The following is a 27949-nucleotide window of genomic DNA, read 5'->3' as shown; positions in this document are numbered from 1 at the left end:
AGGGAATGAATCACACTCAAAGACCAAAGGCAGTTTCCTCTCCTCCCCTACCCGGACCAGAGAATGGCATGGCAACCCACTCCAGTATTCTTGCCTGGAGAATCCCATGGAGAGAGGAGCCTCATGAGCTACAGTCCAAAGAGTCACAAAGAGTCAGACACAACTGAAGCGACTTAGCATGCATGTACAGCTACCCTGACCAAAATATATAGGTACAGTGGAAAAAATACAAGACTTTAGTCAGAAGCTCGAAATTATATTCGTTATATTTGTACTTCCATTACCTATAAGCCATCTCTGGTTCAGCATGGTGTGACTTCACCATGCTCCAACCTGTAATTTTCTCAAATTCCCAGGGCCCACCTGATATCCTCTCCCATTGCCAATCCCTCCCAATTCATCACTGATTCTTATGGCTGGACCCCTCAGCTTCTCAGTTCTGACAGCTGTATCCTTTCCTCCCCTGGCCTGTACCATTCAAATGAGATGAAGTTCCCAGCCTAGCCCATCTCCCTGTGATTATCCAGCCACATCAGAGGATGGACACTAGGGAGCCAAGAGAATATTTTCAAGTTATTTAACCTCTCTTGATGCAAGTTTCAAGGCTAGCGGACTAAATTATCTTTAGCGCCCTTTCTTGATCTACATTGTATGATTCTGTCACATGATGATGTAATAACAAAAAATATAATGATAATTACACCTGAAATCTGTACAGCAGGCCTGGTCTCAATACCTCTTTACTCCCATTGTCTCCTGACCTACACAATATGACAGTGAAAGTCGCTCAGTCGTGTCCAACTCTTTGCGATCCCATGGACTTGAAATTCTCCAGGCCAGAATACAGGAGTGTGTAGCCTTTCCCTTCTCCAGTGGATCTTCCTAACCCAGGGATCAAACCCAGGTGTCCCACATTGCAGGCAGGTTCTTTGCCAGCTGAGTCACAAGGGAAGATAATCCAAGTATCATCATCTCCATTCTACAAATCCATTTGGGAGATTACACGATGTGTTCTTCCAGGAGAGAAGGATTCATACCCACATTTTCAGACTCTAAGTTCTTTCATCCATAGAATAAGGTATAGCAAAACTCTATTGCTGTTTAATTCAGAGGAAACAAGGCATTTGTGTGATTATGGTAATTCCAAGATTCAAATATAAGTAACTTTTTCAGACTAGATTCAACTCCTTAAGGGTATATCTCACTGCAGTTCTTGTGACACAAGCCATGTCTTCTGCCCAGAAGAGAAGCTGGTAGGATTTCAAATATTCTTACCAAGCTCAAGGAGATGAGAAATTTAGCACATACACCCTAATAGCTTGTCCAAATACAGAGATCATAGGCCTCATCCTTTCTACAGTGGCACAAATCCTTGACATTCTCTTTAATCATGTGTTAGTTTTCCATTATTTCTATATAAGAAATTCTCACAAACTTAGTGGATTTAGCTATATAAACTTATTTTCTCACAGTTCTATAGGTCAGAAGTTTGACATGAGTCTCATTGGACTGAAGTAAGGTGTTGTGGGGTTGGTTCCTTCTCGAGTCTCTAGGGGAGAAGCTGTTTCCTTGCCTTTTCTAGCTCCTAGAGGCTGCTTGCATTCCTTGGCTCCTGGCCCCCTTTCTTCTTCAAATCCAGCAATGTAGCATGCTGCTGACCCTGATTCTGTTGTCACATTCTCTTCTCTGACCACAAAAGGAAAAGGTTCCTTTTAAGAGTTCAGGTGATTAGCTCAGACCCACCCAGGCGACCCAAGACAAGCTCCTCATCTCAAAGTCCTTCATCATATTCACAAAGTCCTCCTTTATGCCATGTGTGTGTGCATGCTAAGTCACTTCAGTCCTGACGGTTCTTTGCAACACTATGGACTGTAGCCTGCCAGGCTCCTCTGTCCATGGGATTCTCTAGACAAGAATACTGGAGGGAACTGCCATGCCCTCCTCCAGGAGATCTTCCTGACCCAAGGATCGAACCCTTGTCTCAGGCATTTCCTACATTGGCTGGCAGGTTCTTTACCACTAGCACCACCTGGGAAGCCCCCTTTTTGCCATGAAAAGTAACATATTCATAGCTTCCAAGGATTAGAATATCTTTGGAGGGTCATTATTCTGCCTATTACAATGATTATTTATTTTTCATTAGTTTCATTAAAAACAATAGCTAAAATATATCAATGTTCCTTCTATATGTCAAATACCAGTATAGGAACTTTGTACATATTACAACAAATTTGTATAGAAATACCACAAGGTTGATATCACTATTCCAATTTTATAGACAATGAAATTGAAACTCCTGGGCTAAGTAATCCTATGAGGTGACCTAGCTAGTCAGAGACAGAGCAGACCTCTAAAACACTGTAAAACAACTGTGTGCGGCAGGAATAGCCACTTTTCAGAGAAATCATTGGTTCCCAGGCATAAAGCTCTCCTGGAGCTAAGCTTAGCTGGAAGTCTCACAAACATCTCTGCATGGGGGATACCCTCCCTATCCACAGACCCAGGTTTGCAGCCTGTGATTCCTTTGCTGTGACATGTCCCATCCATGGCAAAAGGGGAACCTAGAGATTAAGATGGCAGAAGCTTCCTAAGACAAAAACTCTTCTAAAACCCCTGTAGATTCTATTTGAGATTTCTGGTAACACATGGCAAATATGACAGGTTTCCTGAGCGTCTGCTAGTACTTGGCACCATCACACTCCACAGCCAATTTCAAAATTGTCATTTTTGGCCCACTAAGGCTTTAAATAGCACCTCCTAACAGCCGGGCCAGCTTTTGTAGCTTTCGCTTTCTATTAAGAGCATGTAAGGACTCACAAGCTATTGAAAATAAATGTCACCAAGTAAATGCTTTTTATATACTTTGTTTAAACTGCTTTGAGGACACTGAGAATGAAGACACATGGCTCAAAATGAAACCTTTGAGAAATAATGATATCACATCTCAAAGCACCCAAAATATCTACTGCTACCCAAAAGAAGAGGCTGGGGCAGCAATGCATGTGTCATAGTAACGTCAGGGCCAAAGAGAGAGACAAGAAGAGAAAATTTCTAGAACACTAACATTTACTGAGCACCTTCTGTTTGCCAGGCGTTTTGGAGAACTAATGTCATTTAACACATAAAATAGTTATAAGTAACCCAATTCTACTATTGAAGACACAGAGCCTTAGAGAGGTTAAGGAACAGCTCCAAGGTCACCCTGCTCCACAGCAGTGAGACTGGGGTTATCTGGTCACGAAAAGAATCCACTTCACTATATACCCAACCAAAGAGACCAGGCTCAACAGTGTAAGGCAAAAGTCAGCCCTGACTTCTTGGAAGGCAGCCTGACTAGAAAAATAATATTTCTGTGCTCACAGGCTGTTTAAGAGACCAGACACATTGAAGCTGTAGATAAAGACAGGCAAGTGCAACTGATTTAATTCCAGCCATGCAATCTCTACTCGCCTAACGGGAGTAGTGATAGTAACACCTCATCATTACAGAGCATCCTTCTAGCAGAAGCTCAGAGCTCTTTACTGGCACATTCACATTCTTCTCCCCATCAGCTCTAGAATGTAGGACACAGCACACTCACCTTTTTTTTTTAACAGAAGGAGAGGCTAATGCTTTTGCCCAAGGTCATTCAGGAACATAGAGACTGGGAGAGGCCATAGTCCTGGGACTCTCGTCCAGGCTGCTTACCCACTGGATCTGGGAAAATAAATTCAACACCCTGTCTCAAAGACCCATGGATGAAACACCCACTGAGTCAGCCTAGCTGTGCTCTATAAAATCACCATCAAAACAGCCCATACTACTTAAAATGTGACAGGAAGGGCCCCATATCCTTCATCCCTACACATATTCACATCTGATGGAGAGGGGATCCTTTTTTGGCTAAACAACAGATTTGCACTGATGAAAAAGAATCCATCTTGACCAGAGAAAGGCTTGTTTGTCAAATTATGGTCTATCCCAAAGAACCTCACATTCTTGAGTCAGGAAGATCCTCACCTTTCCAAGGATGGAATTTAGAATTAGTTTCTGGTCTTAACTATGAGGAGTACCAGCTGAAGAAACTAAGATTTCAGAGGAAGACTTGGAGGAAGCATATGAATGGGAGAAACACCCTGTTGAAATGGGACCCTCCAGCTGGACATCCACTGTATGGACCATCTCCAAGGTGAACCACACAGATGATAATGTGCTGTTAAGCCAAGCTCTGCACACTCCTGGTGTCTGAAGTTGGCTGCTGGTGTGCTGCTGCTGCTACTGCTACTGCTGCTGCTGCTGCTGCTGCTAAGCTGCTTCAGTCATGTCCGACTCTGTGCGACCCCATAGACGGCAGCCCACCAGGCTCCGCCGTCCCTGGGGTTCTCCAGGCAAGAACACTGGAGTGGGTTGCCATTGCCTTCTCCAATGCATGAAAGTGAAAAGTGAAAGTGAAGTCGCTCAGTCATGTCCGACTCTGAGTGACCCCATGGACCGCAGCCTATCAGGCTCCTCTGTTCATGGGATTTTCCAGGCAAGAGTACTGGAGTGGGGTGCCATTGCCTTCTCCAGGCTTGTGTGACTGGGGGTTTTTTGAGGATTGTATTTATATGTTCTTCCAGCTATCTCAGGACTTAATAGAAAGTATACACAAGATTCAGAATATGTCTCCCAAAGCACAATAAAAGCATGAAGAATTCTATTGGTCTTAAACAAAAGTATGCATCTTATTCCAATTATCAGAGTTAACCAAATGTTCTTTTGCTGCTGCTGCTGCTAAGTCACTCCAGTCGTGTCCGACTCTGTGCAACCCCATAAAGAGCAGCCCACCAGGCTCCCCCATCCCTGGGATTCTCCAGGCAAGAACACTGGAGTGGGTTGCCATTTCCTTCTCCAGTGCATGAAAGTGAAAAGTGAAAGTGAAGTCGCTCAGGCGTGTCCGACTCTCAGTGACCCCATGACTGCAGCCTACCAGGCTCCCTCGTCCATGGGATTTTCCAGGCAAGAGTACTGGAGTGGGGTGCCATTGCCTTCTCCGTGTTCTTTTGCACCTATACAAAAATCTTCACAATTAAAGATACTCCTCAAGGCACAAGGCTCAGCACTGAAGATTTGTGATGCCAACATCCTCAGGTTTAATCCTAAACCAGCCACTGAGACATTCCCAACTCCTAGGGAAGTAGTTAAGTGATACCGTCCCCTTCCTGAGGCAGAAACTTTACTGTTATGAAATTCTGAAAGTCAATACCAGATTTTTAGAAATTCTACTGTCTCAAATGTGAACTACATGAAAATACCATGTAATTTTATTTTGCATATTGCTCTGAGATTTGAAGCACAGAATCAGGGGCTTTTGGATTAATAAAATGTGTTTCCTACCCCTCACTTTCCCAGTGTCTGATGAATAAAATCCAAAGGAAAATAGAAAAGAAAGGAAAAAGAGAAGCAATCTGAATTAGAGGACATTAGGAGAGAAGACTCAAGAACATTCTATTACACAAACAATAGATGAAGACAAAATAAAGAAGGACAAGAATGTACCCTGGCTGAGAAGAAAGTAACCAGAACTCAAGGGAAAAGTCACCAGAAGCCCCCCTTCCCCCGACCCAGCTCACAGATGCAGGGACTGGAAGCAAGAAAGACTTGGCCATGAAGTAATAACTGCGAAGGAAATTCACAGTCTCCTAGGCAATCTCAACTATAACTATAAATACATCTATCATTAATAAAACATTAGAAAATCAAATCTGTCAGGGTATTTAAAAAGTTGCACACCATGACAAAGGAGGATTTATTCCAGAAATGAATTCAATTATAGCCAATATTGGGAAATTTATAATTCATCATATTAGTAGGTCAAAGGAGAAAAGCCATCTGACTGCCTCAATAGATGTTTTTTCAAAAGCAATTGATAAACTTTTAAATCTACGACCTAGAAATAAAAGGGTATTCCTTCGTGTGATATAGAATATCTACAGTCAAATTAATTGGCAATGTAATATTTAAAAGAAAATACTATGGACACTTTTATTTATATAAAAATTAGACAAAAATGCCCACCATCAGAACTAGTATTTGAACATCCTTCCAATAGTTCTAAACAATTGAAAAAGACCACTAGAATTAAAAATGAAGTATTAGGAAAGAGAAGGAAATATTATCCTTACTTGTATATAACAACATATCTACCTGAAAAAAACCACCCTAATCATTCTGATTTCTAAATATTAGAATTAAAAGGAAAGTTCATTAATACTGCTATTTAAAAAATACATATTTTTTCTAATTTTATTTTTAATTTTTTTTTTAACTTACAATATTGTATTTGTTTTGTCATACACTGACATGAATCTACCATGGGTGTACATGTTTTCCCCTTCCAGAACCCCCCTCCCACTTCCCTCCCCACCCCATCCCTCCGGGTTATCAAATACATATTTTAAATGATAAATTTTGTATATACCAGTTACATCCATTTTCCCCCCAGAGAAAATGGATGTAAATTAGAGCTTACTCATGTTGAGTAAACCCAAAGAAAAATAAGGGTAAAAGAAAACAAGACACACAAACATTTCAAGAAACATGAAGATACCAAGAGAGAACCAGTTATCTGTCTTAGAACTTTTCACTGCAATGGCAATGGCAGGGTTCAGAAAATGTGAGAGACGTTTCAAGGATCAATACAAATGGTTACATACAAGTAAAAACAAGCAGCGTTCCCTTCCCTTTTGCTAAAGAATCCTAAGTTTTCATAACAGATTGAGTCTTTACTATAGTGACCCACACATCCATGCATCAACCTGCTTTATGAGAGCACACTTCCATCTACACATCAAGGTCATAGACACCACGCCTACATCACGCTCCAGACCCCTAGTCACAAGCAGGTAATCTCACTACCAGACCTTCACAGTTTCCGATGTTAGGCTCCTCTAATCTATGTAGAAATGGCTGTCTTCCTGTCTTCCTAAAACTCTGGAATTATCTCTTATTTCACTTTTCAAACCCTGGTCCCTCATCAATTAATTCAATCTATGGCGGAGCCTGGTGGGCTGCAGGCTATGGGGTCGCACAGAGTTGGACACGACTGAAGCGACTTAGCAGCAGCAGCAGCAGCATTAACAAGGAAACCTCTGTCTTATTACTTTTACTTGGCAACTGAAATACTCCTACCCACTCAGGATCTGCTCTGTGCATTTATTCATTCATACATCCATTCAACAAATGTTTATCAGTCCCAACAATGGGCCAGGCACTACTGCTGGTGACCTAATAATAAATAAGCTGGATACATAGGGGCCCTATCAGAGCTTATAACCTAGTGGAAGATTCAAACAGGTTGACAAGCAATCACAATACAGTCAGTAAATGTGTGTTAGGGGAAGCACACCATGCTAACAGGAAAGAAAATAGGGTCATCCAACCCACAGGGAGGAGTGGGGTGCAGAGAGACCTGAAGGATGAGTAAGAGTTGAAAGGCAAAATACAAGGTGGGATGGGGACAGGAAAGAGCATGGCTCATTTTATCTGTTTCTGGCATAAAAGACAGTCACACCTCCAATTAACCTTCTCAGAGCCAATAGGTGAGCTTCTAAAAGTTGTAACCATTTTAGCTGGTACAGATGCTATATTACATGAGGTGTTTTATACCTCCTTGGAGATCTCTAACAGCACTCTAAATAATCCTCTGGAACTAACAGAAGTTTGAAGTAAATACAATGAATTCTGGGCAGAGTGTTTTTAAGAGCCCCTTTATCCTCTGGGGCTGAAACCCCTTTCAAGTTCTGCTTAAGCAATTCTAGTTGTTAGATGACAACCCCCATGGTTACCAAGGGTGAAGACTGTTTTGGTCTTCAGTAAATGTTTGAACTCTGCTGAGTCTGACAGCAAAACCCCAAGGACAAAGATGAGTTTCATGATGTAGGCTTTTCCCATCAACACTCATGATTAACTAAGTTCTTTTTAGGCTCCAACCAGGTTCTGCTACCATGGTCAGCACTTGAAGTATGTAGCACAGAAAAGAGCAGCATCATAGATTTGGAAAATCTTACTATCTTTTGTCCAGGACAATCTGAATGCTACAAAGCAACATTTTTTTTCTAATCTCCCAAAAACCAGCACTATTTATACAGCTCCAGCTGTTGCTCAACTACTACAAATGTCACTTTATGAAACTGCTGCTTTAGTCCCTTCAAACACTGTTTAAATTTTAAATAGGAAAGACATGTTTAATACTGGAAAGTAGTTACTGACACCATCCTAATCTTGAATATTTACCTGTATTCCGTTAGATCCCCAAAGGGAACAAATTCCAACATACCTATATAAATTATGGTAAAACTGGTTTGAAAGCTAATTTTTTATCAAACAATATATTTGTTGCCTAAAGTGTGACATAAATGATGATCTCTATAAATAAGCAAACTTTGTAAATTCAATGACAAAGGAAACATCATTACTTTCCTCCTAAAATGAGGAATAAAACGAGGATGTCTGCTCTCACCCCAGCTATTAACATTATATTAGAAGTTCTGACTAACATAAAACTGGCTTTATCCAAAGACAACATGATTATCTATGTAGGAAAGCCTGATGCACTGAAAAAGAGAAAGGAGGGAGGGAGAGAAGGAAGAAGGGGTGGAGAAGAAAGAGAAAAAGGAAGGGAAAAGGAAGGGAAGACAGAGAGAAAGGAGGGGAGGGAGAAGGGAGAGAGAAGGAAAAAAAGAAAGGAAGGGGAGGAGGGACAGAAGGAGTGAAACTAGGCAAACTGTAGAAAATCAAGACAATAATAACCAGTAATTTCTTGAGTAATTTGCTTAGGATAATTTTAAAGACTGAGGCACAGTTTGGCCTTATTAAATCCAGTACTGAGACATGCCATGTATTTTCCTCTGAAATGTATGACTTTTAAAGTGCATAATTAATTGTGTTCTCTTGACTCTTAAGAAAATTATATATTTCAAATATTTCACTAATTTCAATTCAGTATAATTGTCAATGTTTAAGAAAGTCACATAAATAGTAGAGTCACATTTTTATCAAGCAAATCATTTTTCAAGCATTTTTTAAATATTTCTGGGGATTCCAGTCTTGAAACTGTGGGTGAATTCATCCCAAAGGTCTTATTGAACCTTGCTCTAATTTTTTTTAAATTTGAATACTAAGTAGAGATTCCAGTTAGCTACAAGCCACACAACTACTCTATTGTGTTACACAAAATCCACTTCACTCAATTACACAGCTTCAGCCTTGTAAGTATTTGAATTGTTGAACCTTGATTTTAAACAAAATAAAAAATTATGAGGTTACAAGAGCATCCAATCTTTTACAGTGAGTCAAAGAAAACTCAACCTACAGTGTGATTAGATACTGAAACATAACTGAAAGTTGCACCCTATGTAAACCATCCAACCAGTCCATCCTAAAGGAGATCAGTCCTGGGTATTCACTGGAAGGACTGATGCTGAAGCTGAAACTCCACCTCATGCGAACAGTTGACTCATTGGAAAAGACCCTGATGCTGGGAAGGACTGGGGACAGGAGGAGAAGGGGATGACAGAGGATGAGATGGCTGGATGGCATCACCAATTCAATGGACATGAGTCTGGGTAAATTCCAGGAGGTGGTGATGGACAGGGAGGCCTGGCGTGCTGCAATTCATGAGGTCACAAAGAGTCAGACCCGACTGAGTGACCGAACTGAACTGAAACCATTCAAAATGTATTCACCATAACCAATGAATATTTATACCCAGTGCATCCTGGATGGGAAGAAGGAAACAAGAAAATCCTAACAGAATGGGCTCAGGTTTAAGATACAAAAAACACTAAGCATGCTTGTAACTCTATATCTACTCATCTACACTTACTGCTTCAGTATCTCTTGTCTGCAAAGTAGAGATAAGGCTTCCCTTTATTATAGTGGAATTAGAAAAGCTTAGCCTGGAAGAGGATGGGACACTTCTGTGAAAAGGATACATGAAGACTCTTATTAGCTATTAGAATCCTAATACTAATGTATTTAGGAAAATCCAATTTTAGGTATTAAGACTCTGCTACAGAAAATCCATTTCTCTTTTCTTAATCGAAGGACAATTTTCAAAAGAAAATTTCTTTCATTCCCAAATAATCCTTCCAGGCCCCTCTCTGTCTTGTGAGATGTCAGGTCTCACAACTCTCAATGTGAGTTTCTCTGGGGTAAGAGTTTCCATCTTTAGGGACATTCTGCAGAGCTCCTCAGATGCCACAGGCAACAAGGAGAATTCCTAAAGAAAGGCTTTTTCAAAAATACACTATTTCCAGTAGAGCCACAAGCCCACAAAACTGGTGAGGTGGTGTGCAGGGGGTAGAAATGTCCTAAAGGAAGGAATGAGAAGCTTGGTACTTTGTAACTACCTGCCAACTACTTCCTTTCTTCACTCTCAAGTTGCCATGGCAACGAAGAGACTTATCTACCAGTGAATAAACAGGTGAAAAAATACCACCAGGGAGTTATTTATTCCATAGATTTATAGGAACTTAACCCACTGGATATGCTGGCAGCACTGGCTACTTCTTGCCACTGATTCTACTTCAATAAATACCAAGTATTACTGAATATCTGTGTGTGAGGGAGCTAAAGCCACTTCCTGTCATATTTATTTTTTCAAGTCTTTTCCAGCTGTCTCAGATGTGGAGACAATGGGGAAAAGGCAACTAGAAAAGAAGAGATTTACCTTGCTCAACAGTGGAAAATTCTTAAAGAGATGGGAATACCGGACCACCTGACCTGTCTCTTGAGAAACCTGTATGCAGGTCAGGAAGCAACAGTTAGAACTGGACATGGAACAACAGACTGGTTCCAAATAGGAAAAGGAGTACGTCAAGGCTGTATATTGTCACCCTGCTTATTTAACTTATATGCAGAATATATCATGAGAAGGCTGGGCTGGAAGAAGAACAAGCTGGAATCAAGCTTGCAGGGAGAAATATCAATAACCTCAGACATGCAGATGACACCACCCTTATGGCAGAAAGTGAAGAAGAACTAAAGAGCCTCTTGATGAAAGTGAAAGAGGAGAGTGAAAAAGTTGGCTTAAAGCTCAACATTCAGAAAACTAAGATCATGGCATCCGGTCCCATCACTTCATGGGAAATAGATGGGGAAACAGTGGAAACAGTGTCAGACTTTATTGTTGGGGGCTCCAAACTCACTGCAGATGGTGATTGCAGCCATGAAATTAAAAGACACTTACTCCTTGGAAGGAAGGTTATGACCAACCTAGATAGCATATTAAAAAGCAGAAACATTACTTTGCCAACAAAGGTCCGTCTAGTCAAGGCTATGGTTTCTCCAATGGTCATGAATGGATATGAGAGTTGGACTGTGAAGAAAGCTGAGTGCTGAAGAATTGATGCTTTTGAACTGCGGTGTTGGAGAAGACTCTTGAGAGTCCCTTGGACTTCAAGAAGATCCAACTAGTCCATCCTAAAGAAGATCAGTCCTGGGTGTTCATTGGAAGGACTGATGTTGAAGCTGAAACTTCAGTCCTTTGGCCACCTGATGTTAAAAGCTGACTCATTGGAAAAGACCCTGATGCTGGGAAGGATTGGGGGGAGGAGGAGAAGGGGATGACAGAGGATGAGGTGGCTAGATGGCATCACTGACTCGGTGGACATGAGTTTGGGTGGACTCCAGGAGTTGGTGATGGACAGGGAGGCCTGGCGTGCTGCGACTCATGGGGTCACAGAGAGTCAGACACGACTGAGTGACTAAACTGAACTGAACCTTGCTCAAAGGTTTTCAACATATATAATTATTGGTCAAGCAATGGCAAAGCAATCAACCCTTTTCAACTCATACTAAGTGTTAACCTAAAGAAATTCATAGAAAAATATAAAAACAGACACTGAAATCAAAATTCTTGGAATTTTTTCAATTTAATTCAAACATGGCAATGGATATTTGCACTAAAAACCCTAGGGCTTACATTTTAAAAGCGTTCCTAGAGCATAAAGAGGTGGAACTCCATTTGACCGTGAAACAAACTGTGTAAAACTGATTCAGGGATAGGAAAGAGGATCTCGTCTCTGTACAGCAAGTCTTTAAACTTACTTCCAGTTAAAGGGAAAAATGTGAAGAAAAGAGTTTAATGTCAGGATATCTGGAATTGTAACAAAATTGTGCTACAGCTTTCCAGCGTTGTCTGTTTTTCAGTCGCTAAGTCCTCTTCAACTCTTTGTGATCCTATGAACCGCAGCATTCCAGGCTTCCCTGTCCTTCACTATCCGCCAGAGTTTGCTCAAACCCACGTCCACTGAGTAAGTGATGACATCCAATCATCTCATTCTCTGTTGTCCCCTTCCCCTCCTGCCCTCAATCTTTCCCAGCATCAGGATCTTTTCTAATGAGTTGGCTCTTCCCATCAAGTGGCCAAAGTATTGGAGCTTCAGCACCACTCGTTCCAATGAATATTCAGGGTTGATTTCATTTAGGATTGACTGGTTTGATCTCCTTGCTGTCCAAGGGACTCTTAAGGGTCTTCTCCAGTACCACAGTTCAGTGCACTGGGAAAGAATCTGGATAAAAACTTAACCAGTTTTTGAGAGAGTTCCTTGTTAACTGCTCCATTTTGGAGGGGAACAAAAATATTTTCTAAGGAATTTATGAAATTAGCAGCCTAATTTGGAGATAGAGATTCTTAATTCTTTTTACTTGCACCAATACAGAATATGAGTTTATGAGTCACACTTACTCATTAATACAGCAATGACTTTTCTCTTTAACTACAGACTGAAGCACTTTTATAAGCCCACAGCAAAAGGAGTCCTCCCACATAGGGAAATCACAAAGCAGAAGGCTGACAGGCTCAGCTCCAGTGTTCTGTGCAGGAAGGCTTCCTGAAGTAGTGAATATTTTTAAAACCAAAGAGATGATGAAGAAAACTTCCTTGCTAATAATGCAAAAGAAATAACAGAATTTTAAAAATCTCCTTTATGTAAATCCTAATGAATAAAGGATGAAAGTGAAAATCGCTCAGTCGTGTCCAACTCTTCACATCCCCGTGGATTCTCCAGGCCAGAATACTGGAGTGGGTAGCCTTTTCCTTCTCCAGCAGATCTTCCCAGCCCAAGGATCGAAACCAGGTCTCCCACATTGCAGGTGGATTCTTTACCAGCTGAGCCACAAAGGAAGCCCAAGAATACTGGAGTGGGTAGCCTATCCCTTCTCCAGCGGATCTTCCTGACCCAGGAATCAAACCGGGGTCTCCTGTATTGCAGGCGGATTCTTTACCAACTGAGCTATCAGGGAAACCCTGATATGAATGAATAAAGGATCTGGACCTCAGTTACCAATGAATGCTAGAACCATTATGTGACAGGTTGACAGTGAACATTAAAATACACTCTGGCTTAAATCACTTGAACCCAATAACCAACCTTAAACTACAATGAACAGTAGAAAAGTTAGTCATTGTGTGCTTCACCACCTATGAATTCAGTTCAGTTCAGACCAGTCACTCAGTCGTGTCCGACTCTTTGCGACCCATGAATCTCAGCACACCAGGCCTCTCTGTCCATCACCAACACTCGGAGTCTACTCAAACTCATGTCCATCGAGTCAGTGATGCCATCCAACCATCTCATCCTCTGTCGTCCCCTTCTCCTCCCGCCCCCAATCCTACCCAGCATTAGGGTCTTTTCCAATGAGTCAACCCTTCGCATGAGGTGGCCCAAGTATTGGAGTTTCAGCTTCAACATCAGTCCTTCCAATGAACACCCAGGATTGATCTCTTTTAGGATGGACTGATTGGATCTCCTTGCAGTCCAAGGGACTCTCAAGAGTCTTCTCCAACACCACAGTTCAAAAGCATCAATTCTGTGGCGCTCAGCTTTCTTCACCATCCAACTCTCACATCCATACATGACCACTGGAAAAACCATAGCCTTGACTAGATGGACTTTTGTTGGCAAAGTAATGTCTCTGCTTTTAAATATGCTATCTAGGTTGGCCATAACCTTCCTTCCAAGGAGTAAGTGTCTTTTAATTTCATGGCTGCAGTCACCATCAGCAGTGATTCTGGAGCCCAAAAAAATAAAGTCTGACACTGTTTCCACTGTTTCCCCATCTATTTCCCATGAAGTGATGGGACCAGATGCCATGATCTTAGTTTTCTGAACGTTGAGCTTTAAGCCAACTTTTTCACTCTCCTCTTTCACTTTCATCAAGAGGCTCTTTAGTTCTTCTTCACTTTCTGCCATAAGGGTGGTGTCATCTGCATGTCTGAGGTTATTGATATTTCTCCCAGCAATCTTGATTCCAGTTTGTGTTTCTTCTAGCCCAGCGTTTCTCATGATGCACTCCACATATAAGTTAAATAAGCAGGGTGACAATATACAGCCTTGACGTACTCCTTTTCCTATTTGGATTATTCTTGACCAAATAACTGAATCTAAATCTGGTTGAGTCTCTAGATCAAGTTACCAGGCTATAAAAAACAAGATTGAGGATGATGTTTAATGACACCATGAGGATACAATCAGCCAACTTCAAAATAAAAAAAACCTTACAGGAAAAATGTCCTGGTTTCCTTAAGAAATAAACAGCATGAAAAACTGGAGTGGGGGGTTTTAGAAATCAAGAGATATCAGTAAGATGGCAAACAAATGTAATCTGTGAACCTTGTTTGGATCCTAACTCAAACAAAACAATTGTAAAAGGGCACTTTGGAGACTAACATGAAATTTTCAAGAAGTATTGTCTAATCAGATAATGTCAAACCTTTGTTCATGTATAGATCATAGTTCTTATCTATTATAAGCACCTTGGTGTATCTATGGATGAAATAATATGACGTCATGGATTTGTTATAAATATGCTACCAGAAAATAAAGATGTGGGGAAAATAGATGAAATAAGATGAAAGAAATCTGACAACTCTTTAAGCTGGTTAATGGGTACAAGGTACATTTTACTATTCGATGATGGTAGAGACCTAACAGAAGCAGAAGATATTAAGAAGAGGTGGCAACAATATACAGAAGAATTGTACAAAAATGATCTTCATGACCCAGATGATCACGATGGTGTGATCACTCACCTAGAGCCAGACATCCTGGAATGTGAAGTCAAGTGGGCCTTAGGAAGCATCACTACGAACAAAGCTAGTGGAGGTGATGGAATTCCAGTTGAGCTATTTCAAATCCTGAAAGATGATGCTGTGAAAGTGCTACACTCGATATGCCAGAAAATTTGGAAAACTCAGCAGTGCCCACAGGACTGGAAGAGGTCAGTTTTCATTCCAATCCCAAAGAAAGGCAATGCCAAAGAATGCTCAAACTACCGCACAATTGTACTCATCTCACATGCTAGTAAAGTAATGCTCAAAATTCTCCAAGCCAGGCTTCAGCAATACGTGAACCGCGAACTTTCAGATGTTCAAGCTGGTTTTAGAAAAGGCAGAGGAACCAGAGATCAAATTGCCAACATCCGCTGGATCATCGAAAAAGCAAGAGAATTCCAGAAAAACATCTATTTCTGCTTTATTGACTATGCCAAAGCCTTTGACTGTGTAGATCACAATAAACTGTGGAAAATCCTGAAAGAAAAAAAAAAAGAAAATCCTGAAAGAGATGAGAATACCAGACCACCCGACCTGCCTCTTGAGAAACCTGTATGCAAGTCAGGAAGCAACAGTTAGAACTGGACATGGAACAACAGACTGGTTCGAAATAGGAAAAGGAGTACGTCAAGGCTGTATATTGTCACCCTGCTTATTTAACTTATATGCAGAATACATCATGAGAAAGGCTGGGCTGGAGGAAGCACAAGCTGGAATCAAGATTGCAGGGAGAAATATCAATAACCTCAGACATGCAGATGACACCACCCTTATGGCAGAAAGTGAAGAAGAACTAAAGAGCCTCTTGATGAAAGTGAAAGTGGATAGTGAAAAAGTTGGCTTAAAGCTCAACATTCAGAAAACTAAGATCATGGCATCCGGTCCCATCACTTCATGGCAGATAAATGGGAAACAGTGGAAAGAGTGTCAGACTTTATTTTTTGGGGCTCCAAGATCACTGCAGATGGTGATTGCAGCCATGAAATTAAAAGACGCTTACTCCTTGGAAGGAAAGTTATGACCAACCTAGATAGCATATTAAAAGGCAGAGACATTACTTTGCCAACAAAGGTCCGTCTAGTCAAGGCTATGGTTTTTCCAGTGGTCATGTATGGATGTGAGAGTTGGACGGTGAAGAAAGCTGAGTGCCAAAGAATTGATGCTTTCGAACTGTGGTATTGGAGAAGACTCTTGGGAGTCCCTTGGACTGCAAGGAGATCCAACCAGTTCAACCTAAAGGAGATCTGTCTTGGTTATTCATTGGAAGGACTGATGTTGAAGCTGAAACTCCAATCCTTTGGCCACCTGATGTGAAGAGCTGACTCATTGGAAAAGACCCTGATTTTGGGAAAGATTGAGGGCAGGAGGAAAGGGGACGACAGAGGATGAGATGGCTGGATGGCATCATCGACTCGATGGACATAAGTTTGGGTGGACTCAGGGAGTTGGTGATGGACAGGGAGGCCTGGCGTGCTACAGTTCATGGGGTTGCAAAAAGTCTGGCTCAACTGAGCGACTGAACTGAACTGAACTGATGGATGTTTTAAATATTCCATAATAAAAAGATCCAAAAGAAGAGAGAACTGCTGCAGCAAGTTGTTCCCTTAGTTTAGTTGTTACCTTTAACATAATCCATGGAATGTACAGGAAATTCACAGAAGGGAAAGTTGACAACATGAGAGGAGAAAGAAGCAAAAAGGGAGGGGATATATGTATACCTATGGCTGATTCATGTTGAGGTTTGACAGCAAACAACAAAATTCTGTAAAGCAATTATCCTTCAATTAAAAATAAATTAATTAAAAAAGTAAGGAAAACTCAATAGCTGGTCAAGAACCGAGGAAACCAGAATTGAAAGAGACGCGTGTACCCCAATGTTCATCGCAGCACTGTTTACAATAGCCAGGACATGGAAGCAACCTAGATGTCCATCAGCAGACGAATGGATAAGGAAGCTGTGGTACATATACACAATGGAATATTACTCAGCCATTAAAAAAAATACATTTGAATCGGTTCTACTGAGATGGATGAAACTGGAGCCCATTATACAGAGTGAAGTAAGCCAGAAAGAAAAACAACAATACAGTATACTAATGCATATATATGGAATTTGAAAGATGGTAATGATAACCCTATATGCGAGACAGAATAAGAGACACAGATGCATGGAACAATTCTATGGACTTTGAGGGAGAAGGTGAGGGTGGGACGTTCTGGGAGAATAGCATTGAAACATGTATATTATCATATGTGAAACAGAACACCATTCCATGTTCGATGCATGTGACAAGGGCTCAGGGCCGGGGCAATGGGATGATCCAGAAGGATGGGATGGGGAGGGAGGTGGGTGGGGGGTCCAGGAAGGGGAACACATGTAAACCCATGGCTGATTCATGTCAATGTATGGCAAAAACTATTACAATATTGTAAAGTAATTAGCCCCCAACTAAAATAAATAAATTTATAAAAAAAAAAAAAAAGAAGAAGCTGGAGGTTATTTTGGTCTCTCTCGAGAAGACTTGGATTTACCTTTGTGATCCATTCTACCTTTTTTAAGGAAAAATCTCACTTGGGATTTCCTTAGTGGTTTAGTGGTAAAGAATCTGCCTACCAATACAGGAGACATGGGTCAGGACCCCTGGGTCAGGAAGATCCCCAAGAGAAGGAAATAGCAACCCACTCCAGTATTCTTACCTGGAAAATCTCATGGACAGAGCAGCCTGGCCAGTTACTGTTCACGGCATCATAAAAGAGTCGGAAACAACTTAGCGACTAAACAAATAACAACAAAAGCTCAGATGAGCCCCTTGGTTAATCAAATAGTCTCATGCATAATTCTTGGGGGTAATGGTAAAATAACACAAATGTAGATTTTTTAGTCTGAGAAAGTATCATTCCTATTGGTGATACAGGTTATCGTAAAAATGCCTTAGTCAGGATTATGTCTCTAGGACTTTGCTATTTATTTTTACCCTATACATGGATTTAAATAAAACCATTTTTTTCTCATGGAAATGGGTGGGTTCAGGAATAGAAAAAGGCAGGTGTACTGAGAACTGCTTATGTAGATAAGGATATGAGACTCCCAGGACAGCTGAAAGGCAGTAGGCATGATTTTCAACTGCTTTAAAAGCAAATTAAACTGAACTCAGCACAGCTCCATCTGGACAGGACTACTGTCACCTTCTTTTGATATGCCATGTTACTTAAAACTGAAAACCCCTAAGTGTGCTAATGCTGAGCACAGCTCCATCTGGACAGGACTACTGTCACCTTCTTTTGATATGCCATGTTACTTAAAACTGAAAACCCCTAAGTGTGCTAATGCTGGAGTATTGTATGCATGCTAAGTCGCTTCAGTCCGACTCTTGCAACGCTGGACTGTAGCCTACCAGGCTCCTCTGTCCATAGGATTCTCCAGGCAAGAATACTGGAGTGGGTTGCCATTTCCTCTTCCATGGACTATTATAAAATGATATAATTATCCTGGTGGGAGCCACTGATCAAGATCACTTGCCTGAAGGATATTTTTTAAAGGAATAAACATTTTAGCTTCCAAATGTTCTCAGAAAGAGCAGATCCTGGGGCAAAAAATGAGGCTTGAGAAGAGACGCATAGAAAAAATCCTTTATCTCTCTGGAAACTGGATCTGACCTCCAAAGTGCCACCAGCCTTGAGGATACTATCAGGAACCCACCACCATGGATCCAGGCCTTTGGAGGTTAAGAAAATCCACATCTAGAAGTAGTTTGAATCACACTCCATGTTAAAAACTTCCCTTCCACTGTCTTTGAGTCAATAGTTTTGTCAGTGTTTTGGTCTGGCCTAAGCCTTCTCAAGGCAACACACTCTAAGAAAGGCTTGTTCAAACTCATGCAAAGTTTAAAAAAAAAAACAAAAACCTGACAGTCTGGAATCTTATGGTGACCTAAAGCAGAGTGTGCAAAACCCTATGTACAGAGCAACAGAGAGGTCAGAACTCCAAAGCCAGATGGCTTGACAATAAGACAGATTTTTTAAATTAATTTTTTTATTGAAGGATAATTGCTTTACAGAACTTTGTTGTTTTCTGTCAAACCTCAACATGCATGAGCCATAGGTATACATATATCCCCTCCCTTTTGAACCTCCCTCCCACCTCCCTCCCCATCCCATTCCTCTAGGTACAGAGCCGCTGTTTGAGTTTCCTGAGCCATACAGAAAATTCCCATTGGCTATCTATTTACATATGATAATATAAGTTTCCATGTAACTCTTTCCATATATCTCACCCTCTCCTTCTCTCTCCCCATGTCCATAAATCTATTCTCTATGCCTGTTTCTCCATTGCTGCCCTGTAAATAAATTCTTAAGTACCATTTTTCTAGTTTCCACATATATGTGTTAGAATACGATATTTATCTTTCACTTTCTGACCCACTTCACTCTGTATAATAGGCTCTAGGTTCATCCATCTCATCAGAACTGACTCCAATGTGTTCCTTTTATGGCTGAGTAATATTCCATTGTGTACATGTACCACAGCTTCTTTATCCATTCATCTGTCAATGGACATCTAGGTTGCTTCCATGTTCTAGCTATTGTAAATAGTGCTGCAATGAACAATGGGATACAAGTCTCTTTTTCCATTTCAGTTTCCTCAGGGTATATGCCTAGGGGTAGGATTTTGAGTCATATGGTGGTTTTACTCCTAGTATTTTAAGGAATCTCCATACCAACTTCCATAGTGGCTGTTTCAATTTACATTCCCACCAAGAGTGCAAGAGTATTCCCTTTTCTGCACACCCTCTCCAGCATTTACTGTTTGTAGACATTTTGATGATGGACATTCTGACTGGTGTGAGGTGATGTGTCATTGTGGTTTTGATTTGCATTTCTCTGATAATGAGTGATGTTGAGCATCTTTTCATGTGTTTGTTAGCCATCTGTACATTTTCTTTGGAGAAATTCCTGTGTAGGTCTTTTTCCCACTTTTTGATTGGGTTCTTTGTTTTTCTGGCATTGGGCTGTATGAGCTGCTTGTATATGTTGGAAATTAATCCTTTGTCAGTTTTTTGATTGGGTTCTTTGTTTTTCTGGCATTGGGCTGTATGAGCTGCTTGTATATGTTGGAAATTAATCCTTTGTCAGTTGTTTCATTTGCTATTATTTTCTCCCATTCTGAGGGCTGTCTTTTCACCTTGCTTATAGTTCCTTTACTGTGCAAAAACGTTTAAGTTTAATCAGGTCCCACTTGTTTACTTTTGTTTTTATTTCCATTACTCTGGGAGGTGGGTCATAGAGGATCTTGCTTTATGTCATCAAGTGTTCTGTCTATGTTTTCCTCTGAGTTTTAGAGTTTCTTGTCTTACATTTAGGTCTTTAATCCATTTTCAGTTTATCTCTGTGTGTGGTGTTAAGAAGTGTTCTAATTTCACTTTTACATGTAGCTGTCCAGTTTTCCTGGCACCATTTATTGAAGAGGCTGTCTTTGCCCCATTGTATATCTTGTCTCCTTCATCAAAAATAAGGTTTTATCTTTCAATTTGTTAATATGGTGGGTGTATCACATTGATTGATTTGCATATATTGAAGAATCCTTGCGTTCCTGGAATAAATCCAACTTGATCATGGTGTATGAGCTGTTTGATGTGTTGCTAAATTCTGTTTGCTAAAGTTTGGTTGAGGATTTTTGCATCTACGTTCATCAGTGACACTGGCCTGTAGTTTTCTTTTTTTGTGTGGTCTTTGTCTGGTTTTGGTATCAGGGTGATGATGGCCTTGTAGAATGAGTTTGGAAATGTTCCTTGCTCTGAAATTTTTTGAAAGTGTTTTAGAAGGATAGGCATTAGCTCTTCTCTAAATGTTTGACAGAATTCTCCTGTGAAGCCATCTGGTCCTGGGCTTTTGTATTTTGGGAGATTTTTGATCACAGCTTCAATTCCAGTGCTTGTGACTGGGTTGTTCATAATTTCTATTTCTTCCTGGCTCAGTCTTGGAAGACTGAACTTTTCTAAGACTCTGTCCATTTCTTCCAGGTTATCCATTTTATTGCCATGTAGTTGCTCATAATACTCTCTTATAATCCTTTGTATTTCTGCACTGTCTGTTGTAACCTCTCCTTTTTCATTTCTAATTTTGTTGATTTGATTCTTCTCTCTTTTTTTCTTGATGAGTCTGACTAAAGGCTTGTCAATTTTACCTTCTCAAAGAACCAGCTTTTTGTTTTATTAATTTTTACTATTGTTCCTTTCATTTCTTTTTCATTTATTTCTGCTCAGATCTTTATGATTTCCTTCCTTCTACTAATCTTGGGGTTTTGTGGCTCTTCTTTTTCCAGTTGTTTTAGGTGTAAAGTTAGGTTGTTTATTCGATGTTTTTCTTGTTTCTTGAGGTATGATTGTATTGGTATAAACTTCCCTCTTAGAATTGCTTTCACTGCATCCCATAGGTTTTGAATTGTCGTGTTTTCATTGTCATTTATTTGTAGAAATTTTTGATTTCCCTTTTGATTTCTTCAGTAACCTGTTGGTTATTTACAAACATGTTGTTTAATCTTCATGTCTTTGTGTTTCTTACAGTTTTTTTCTTGTAATTGATATCTAGCCCACAGTGCTGTGGCCGGAGAAGATGCCTGATATGATTTCAATTTTCTTAAATTTACTGAGGTTTGATTTGTGACCCAGAATGTGGTGTATCCTGGAGAATGTTCCATGTGCTCTTGAGAAGAAGGTGTATTCTTGTGGGTTTGGATGGAATGTCCTGAAGCTCTCAATGAGATTCATCTCATCTAATGTATCATTTAAGACTTATGTTTCCTCATTAATTTTCTGTTTTGATGATCTGTCCATTGGTGCAAGGGGGGTGTTAAAGTCTCCTACTATTATTTTGTTACTGTCTATTTCTCCTTTTATGTCTGTTAGTGTTTGTCTTATGTACTGAGGTGCTCCTATGTTGGGTGCATAGATATTTACAATTATTATGTCTTCCTCTTGGATTGATCCCTGGTCATTATGTAGTGTCCTTCCTTATCTCTTGTAATCTTCTTTATTTTAAGGTCTATTTTGTCTGAATTGACGATTGCTGCTCCAGCTTTCTTTTGCTTTCCTTTTTCATGGAATATATTTTTCCATCCTCTCACTTTCAGTCTATATGTGTCTTGAGGTCTGAAGTGGGTTTCTTGTAGACAGCATATATATGGGTCTTGTCTTTGTATCCATTCAGCCAGGGTGTGTCTTTTGGTTGGTGCATTTAATCCATTTATATTTAAAGTAATTACTGATATATATGTTCCTATCGCCATTTTCTTAATTGTTTGCAGTTGATTTTGTAGATCTTTTTTTTTTCTGTCTTGTATTTCTTGACTACATTAGTCCTTTTAACGTTTGCTGTAAAGCTGGTTTGGTGGTACTAAATTCTCTTAACTTTTGCTTATCTGAAATGCTCTTTCTTTCTGCATAAATTTTGAATGAGATCCTTGCTGGGTACTATAATCTTGGTTGTAGAATTTTCCCTTTCAGTACTTTAAAAATATTCAGCCATTCCCTTCTGGCCTGCAGAGTTTCTGATGAAAGATCAGCTGTTAATCATATGGGGTTCCCCGTGTATGTTACTTGTTGCTTCTCCCTTGCTGCCTTTAATATTCTTTCTTTGTGTTTAGTGTTTTTAGTTTCATTAGTATGTGACTTGGTGTGTTTCTCCTGTATGAGACTCTTTGTGCCTCTTGGACTTCACTGACCATTTCCTTTTCCATGTTGGGGAAATTTTCAACTATAATCTCTTCAAAAATGTTCTCACACCCTTTTGTTTCTCTTCTTCTTCTGGGACCCTTATAATTCGAATGTTGGTGCATTTGATATTGTCCCAGAGGTCTCTGAGACTATCCTTAGTTCTTTTCATTCTTTTTACCTTATTCTGCTCTTCAGAAGTTATTTCCACCATTTTATCTTTCAGCTCACTGATTCATTCTGCTTCAGATATTCTGCTATTGATTCCTTCTAGAGTATTTTTGATTTAAGTAATTGTGTTGTTTGTTTCTGTATGTTTATTCATTAATTCTTCTAAGTCTTAGTTAATTGATTCTTACATTTTCTCCATTTTGTTTTCAAGGTTTTTGATCATTTTTACTATCATTCTGAATTCTTTTTCAGGTAGTTTGCCTATTTCCTCTTCATTTATTTGGACTTCTGTGTTTCTAGTTTGTTCTTTCATTTGTGTAGTATTTCCCTGTCTTTTCATTATACTTTTTTTTAACTTATTGTGTTTGAAGTCTCCTTTTCCCAGGCTTCAAGGTTGAATTCTTTCTTCCTTTTGGTTTCTGCCCTCCTAAGGTTGGTCCAGTGGTTTGTGTAAGCTTTGTATAGGGTGAGATTTGTGCTGAGTTTTTGTTTGTTTGTTTTTCCTCTGATGGGCAATCCTGAGTGAGGTGGTAATCCTGTCTGCTGATGATTGGGTTTGTATTTTTGTTTTGTTTGTTGTTTAGATAAGGTGTCCTGCACAGGGTGCTACTGGTGGTTGGAATCTTGATTCCACCTTGTGCTTCCTCCAGCCCAGCATTTCTCATGATATACTCTGCATATAAGTTAAATAAGCAGGGTGACAATATACAGCCTGCAGTGCAGGTGCAGGAGGGCCGAGAGGAGCTACTCCACGTTCAAGGTCAGGAGGGGCGACCATGAGGAGATACCCCTCATCCAAGGTAAAGAGCAGCAGCTGCGCTTTGCTGGAGCAGCCGTGAAGAGATACCCCACATCCAAGGTAAGAGAAACCCAAGTAAGACAGTAGGTGTTGTGAGAGGGCATCAGAGGGCAGACACACTGAAACCATAATAACAGAAAACTACCCAATCTGATCACACGGACCACAGCCTTGTCTAACTCAATGAAACTAAGCCATGCTGTGTGGGGCCACCCAAGACAGATGGGTCATGGTGGAGAGGTCTGACAGAATGTGGTCCACTGGAGAAGGGAATGGCAGACCACTTCAGTATTCTTTCCTTGAGAACCCAAAGGCAAAATGATAGGATACTGAAAGAGGAACTCCCCAGGTTGGTAGGTGCCCAATATGCTACTGGAGATCAGTGGAGAAATAACTCCAGAAAGAAAGAAGGGATGGAGCCAAAGCAAAAACAATACCCAGTTGTGGATGTGACTGGTGATAGAAGCAATGTCCGATGCTGTAAAGAGCAATATTGCATAGGAACCTGGAATATTAGGTCCATGAATCAAGGCAAATTGGACGTGGTCAAACAGGAGACGGAAAGAGTGAACATCAATATTTTAGGAATCAGTGAACTAAAATGGACTGGCATGGGTGAATTTAACTCAGATGACCATTATATCTACTACTGTGGGCAGGAATCCCTTAGAAGAAATAGAGTAGCCATCATGGTCAACAAAAGAGTCTGAAATGCAGTACTTGGATGCAATCTCAAAAACGACAGAATGAACTCTGTTCGTTTCCAAGGCAAACCATTCAATATAACGGTAATTGAAGTCTATGCTCCAACCAGTAATGCTGAAGAAGCTGAAGTTGAACAGTTCTATGAAGACCTACAAGACCTTTTAGAACTAACATCCTCAAAAGATGTTCTTTTCATTATAGGGGACTGGAAGGCAAAAGTAAAAAGTCAAGAAACACCTGGCGTAACAGGCAAATTTGGCCTTGGAGTACAGAATGAAGCAGGGCAAAGGCTAATAGAGTTTTGCCAAGAGAACACACTGGTCATAGCAAACACCCTCTTCCAACAACACAAGAGAAGACTCTACACATGGACATCACCAGATGGTCAACACCAAAATCAGATTGATTATATTCGTTGCAGCCAGCGATGGAGAAGCTCTAGACAGTCAGCAAAAACAAGACCAGGAATGGACTGTGGCTCAGATCATGAACTCCTTATTGCCAAATGCAGACTGAAATTGAAGAAAGTAGGGAAAACCACTAGACCATTCAGGTATGACCTAAATCAAATCCCTTATGATTATACAGTGGAAGTGAGAAATAGATTTAAGGGACTAGATCTGATAGACAGAGTGCCTGATGAGCTGTGGACAGAGGTTCGTGACATTGTACAGGAGACAGGGATCAAGACCATCCCCATGGAAAAGAAATGCAAAAAAAGCAAAATGGCTGTCTGAGGAGGCCTTACAAATAGCTTTGCAAAGAAAAGAAGTGAAAAGCAAAGGAGAAAAGGTAAGATATTTCCATCTGAATGCAGAGTTCCAAAGAATAGCAAGGAGAGATAAGAAAGCCTTCCTCAGTGATCAATGCAAAGAAATAGAGGAAAACAACAGAATGGGAAAGACTAGAGATCTCTTCAAGAAAATTAGAGATACCAAGGGAATATTTCATGCAAAAATGGGCTCGATAAAGGACAGAAATGGTATGGACCTAACAGAAGCAGAAGATATTAAGAAGAGGTGCCAAGAATACACAGAAGAACTGTACAAAAAAGATCTTCACAACCCAGATGATCACGATGGTGTGATCACTCACCTAGAGCCAGCCATCCTGGAATGTGAAGTCAAGTGGGCCTTAGGAAGCATCACTACAAACAAAGCTAGTGGAGGTGATGGAATTCCAGTTGAGCTATTTCAAATCCTGAAAGATGATGCTGTGAAAGTGCTACACTCGATATGCCAGAAAATTTGGAAAACTCAGCAGTGCCCACAGGACTGGAAAAGGTCAGTTTTCATTCCAATCCCAAAGAAAGGCAATGCCAAAGAATGCTCAAACTACCGCACAATTGCACTCATCTCACATGCTAGTAAAGTAATGTTCAAAATTCTCCAAGCCAGGCTTCAGCAATACGTGAACCACGAACTTCCAGATATTCAAGCTGGTTTTAGAAAAGGCAGAGGAACCAGAGATCAAATTGCCAACATCCGCTGGATCTTCGAAAAAGCAAGAGAATTCCAGAAAAACATCTATTTCTGCTTTATTGACTATGCCAAAGCCTTTGACTGTGTGGATCACAATAAACTGTGGAAAATTCTGAAAGAGATGGGAATACCAGACCACCTGACCTGCCTCTTGAGAAACCTGTATGCAGGTCAGGAAGCAACAGTTAGAACTGGACCTGGAACAAAAGACTGGTTCCAAATTGGAAAAGGAGTACGTCAAGGCTGTATATTGTCACCCTGCTTATTTAACTTATATGCAGAGTACATCATGGAAAAGCAAAGAAAGGATTAAATGTAGAAAAAATATAATTCATTTAAAAGTATTAAAAATTAAAAGTATAAAAAATAGGAAAAAAAGGAATAAGAGAGAATAAAAGGACAAAAATAATGGAAAACTCCAGAGAACTGCAAAATCTCAACATAGAGGCAGAGGTTTATAACAACAATAAACAGTGTAACTGAATATACACATATACATATACACCCATAAACAAAATCAATAGTCCAACAAAAATAAAACATAATAGATTAACTCAGTGCACAAAGGAAACCAAAAATTATACCTACCAGTAAGAAAAAACTAACTAAAGTACAAACTACAAGACAAAACTAAAGCAAGATGCCAATTGGGGAATAAAGCAATGAAAAGAAAACTAACCATTATGTTGAGAGGAAAGGAAAGAAAGAAAAGAAGGAAAGAATAGATATGCAAGGTTAAATAGAGGTAGATAAAGATGATTTATATACATTAAAGATTAACTGGAAGGGGAAAAGAACGGTAGGAAAAGAAAACAAAGGAATAAATGTAGAAAAAATAATAATACGCTTAAAGAGTTAAAAATTAAAATTAAAAAAAAAGAAAAAGGAAAATTCCACAGAACTGCAAAAGTCCAACATAGAGGCAGAGGTTTGTAACAACAATAAAAAATATGACTGAGGGGGCAAAAAAGCTCAAAAGCTTAATTAGATTTCATAGTGACAATAAAATTGACAGCTACAACAAAGAGGGACAAAAAAGGAAAGAAAAATTTTTTAAATCCACAAGAATCTACAGAACAAGTCAAAAAATAGGAATAATAAATGTTTTTCTTGAGTCACTGATGTCAGAGTCCTTGCCCTTGCTGGGAGTCATAGTCCACCTCACCTTCTTAGGATGGCCTCCAACACTGTGCTGATCCTACTCCTATGAGTTCTTGCCTCCAATGTCCACAGCCATCAGAACTTGTGCCAGTGGACGACCCACATGCAGAGGTGGAAATAAAACCACAATTGAAACCCAGCGGTAGTGTGGTAAAGGAAGAAGACCCAAAACCTTCCCACCAGCTGTACAAACTGCAGATTAAATCCACATTATCAACTAGGCAGACTCCATGTCTATGGAATATATAAAAGGTCATTAAGAGCTCCCACAAAAGAAAACGCACAAGTTCTGATGCTGGTGTGTGGGGAGAGAGAGGCTATGGTGATGGCTCCACTCCGTACACGTGACTCAGCAGTATCGCCTTGCTTCCATGACTTGCCCGGCTTTCCTCCACAGGCATTTCCCATGACAATCTCCTCCCTCACCTCCCCTAGATCCATCTCTCCACAATCAACAGCAGCCCTCACCCTGGGATTGCTCCACAATCCCTAAACTCCAGCTCCCATCCACTGCACCTTCCAGGAGACCCGTTTCCCTGTTCGGGGTATGTATGGCTGTGGCAAGGACTGTCTGATTCTCATTCCATTTAGGCTGCCAAAGATCAGCTGTTTCAGTCTTAAATGTTTCTCCTCTGACTCAGACAGTTGCCCCAATGTGGGGATCAGACCCCTGCTTCAGTTCCCCCACCCACAAAGGGCAGGTCCAGTCCTAGTAACACCCCTGTTTTTTGTCCTAGTCCCTTCATCCTACCAAATTTTGTGTGGTTCTATATACTCTTTTCCTCTGGTCAGGTACCCCTGTCCACTCTCAGCTGGTGTTCTGCATGCACTTCTGTGTCTGAAGGTG

The 27949-nt window shown here is 40.3% G+C and overlaps 1 protein-coding gene across 6 annotated transcripts in view; it reads right to left on the bottom strand.

Annotated features, from left to right (window-relative positions):
* Positions 1-27949, bottom strand: part of PLPPR1 (phospholipid phosphatase related 1) — a 646134-nt gene that overhangs the window by 477268 nt on the left and 140917 nt on the right. Inside the window, exon 4 of one of the 6 annotated variants that reach the window (XR_014077698.1) lies at positions 3581-3696. The exons of the other annotated variants lie outside the window; for them this stretch is intronic. The gene's annotated coding sequence lies outside the window, so the exon portion shown is untranslated. The remainder of the gene's footprint in view (positions 1-3580; positions 3697-27949) is intronic. 6 annotated transcript variants of the gene reach the window in all.

The sequence above is a fragment of the Giraffa tippelskirchi genome, chromosome 1 (assembly GCF_054371585.1).
Source record: "Giraffa tippelskirchi isolate mGirTip1 chromosome 1, T2T-mGirTip1v1.2.pri, whole genome shotgun sequence".
NCBI classification, from domain to species: Eukaryota; Metazoa; Chordata; class Mammalia; order Artiodactyla; family Giraffidae; genus Giraffa; species Giraffa tippelskirchi.
The sequence above is the reverse complement of the archived record's forward strand: the minus strand, read 5'-3'. Positions and strand labels throughout refer to the sequence as shown.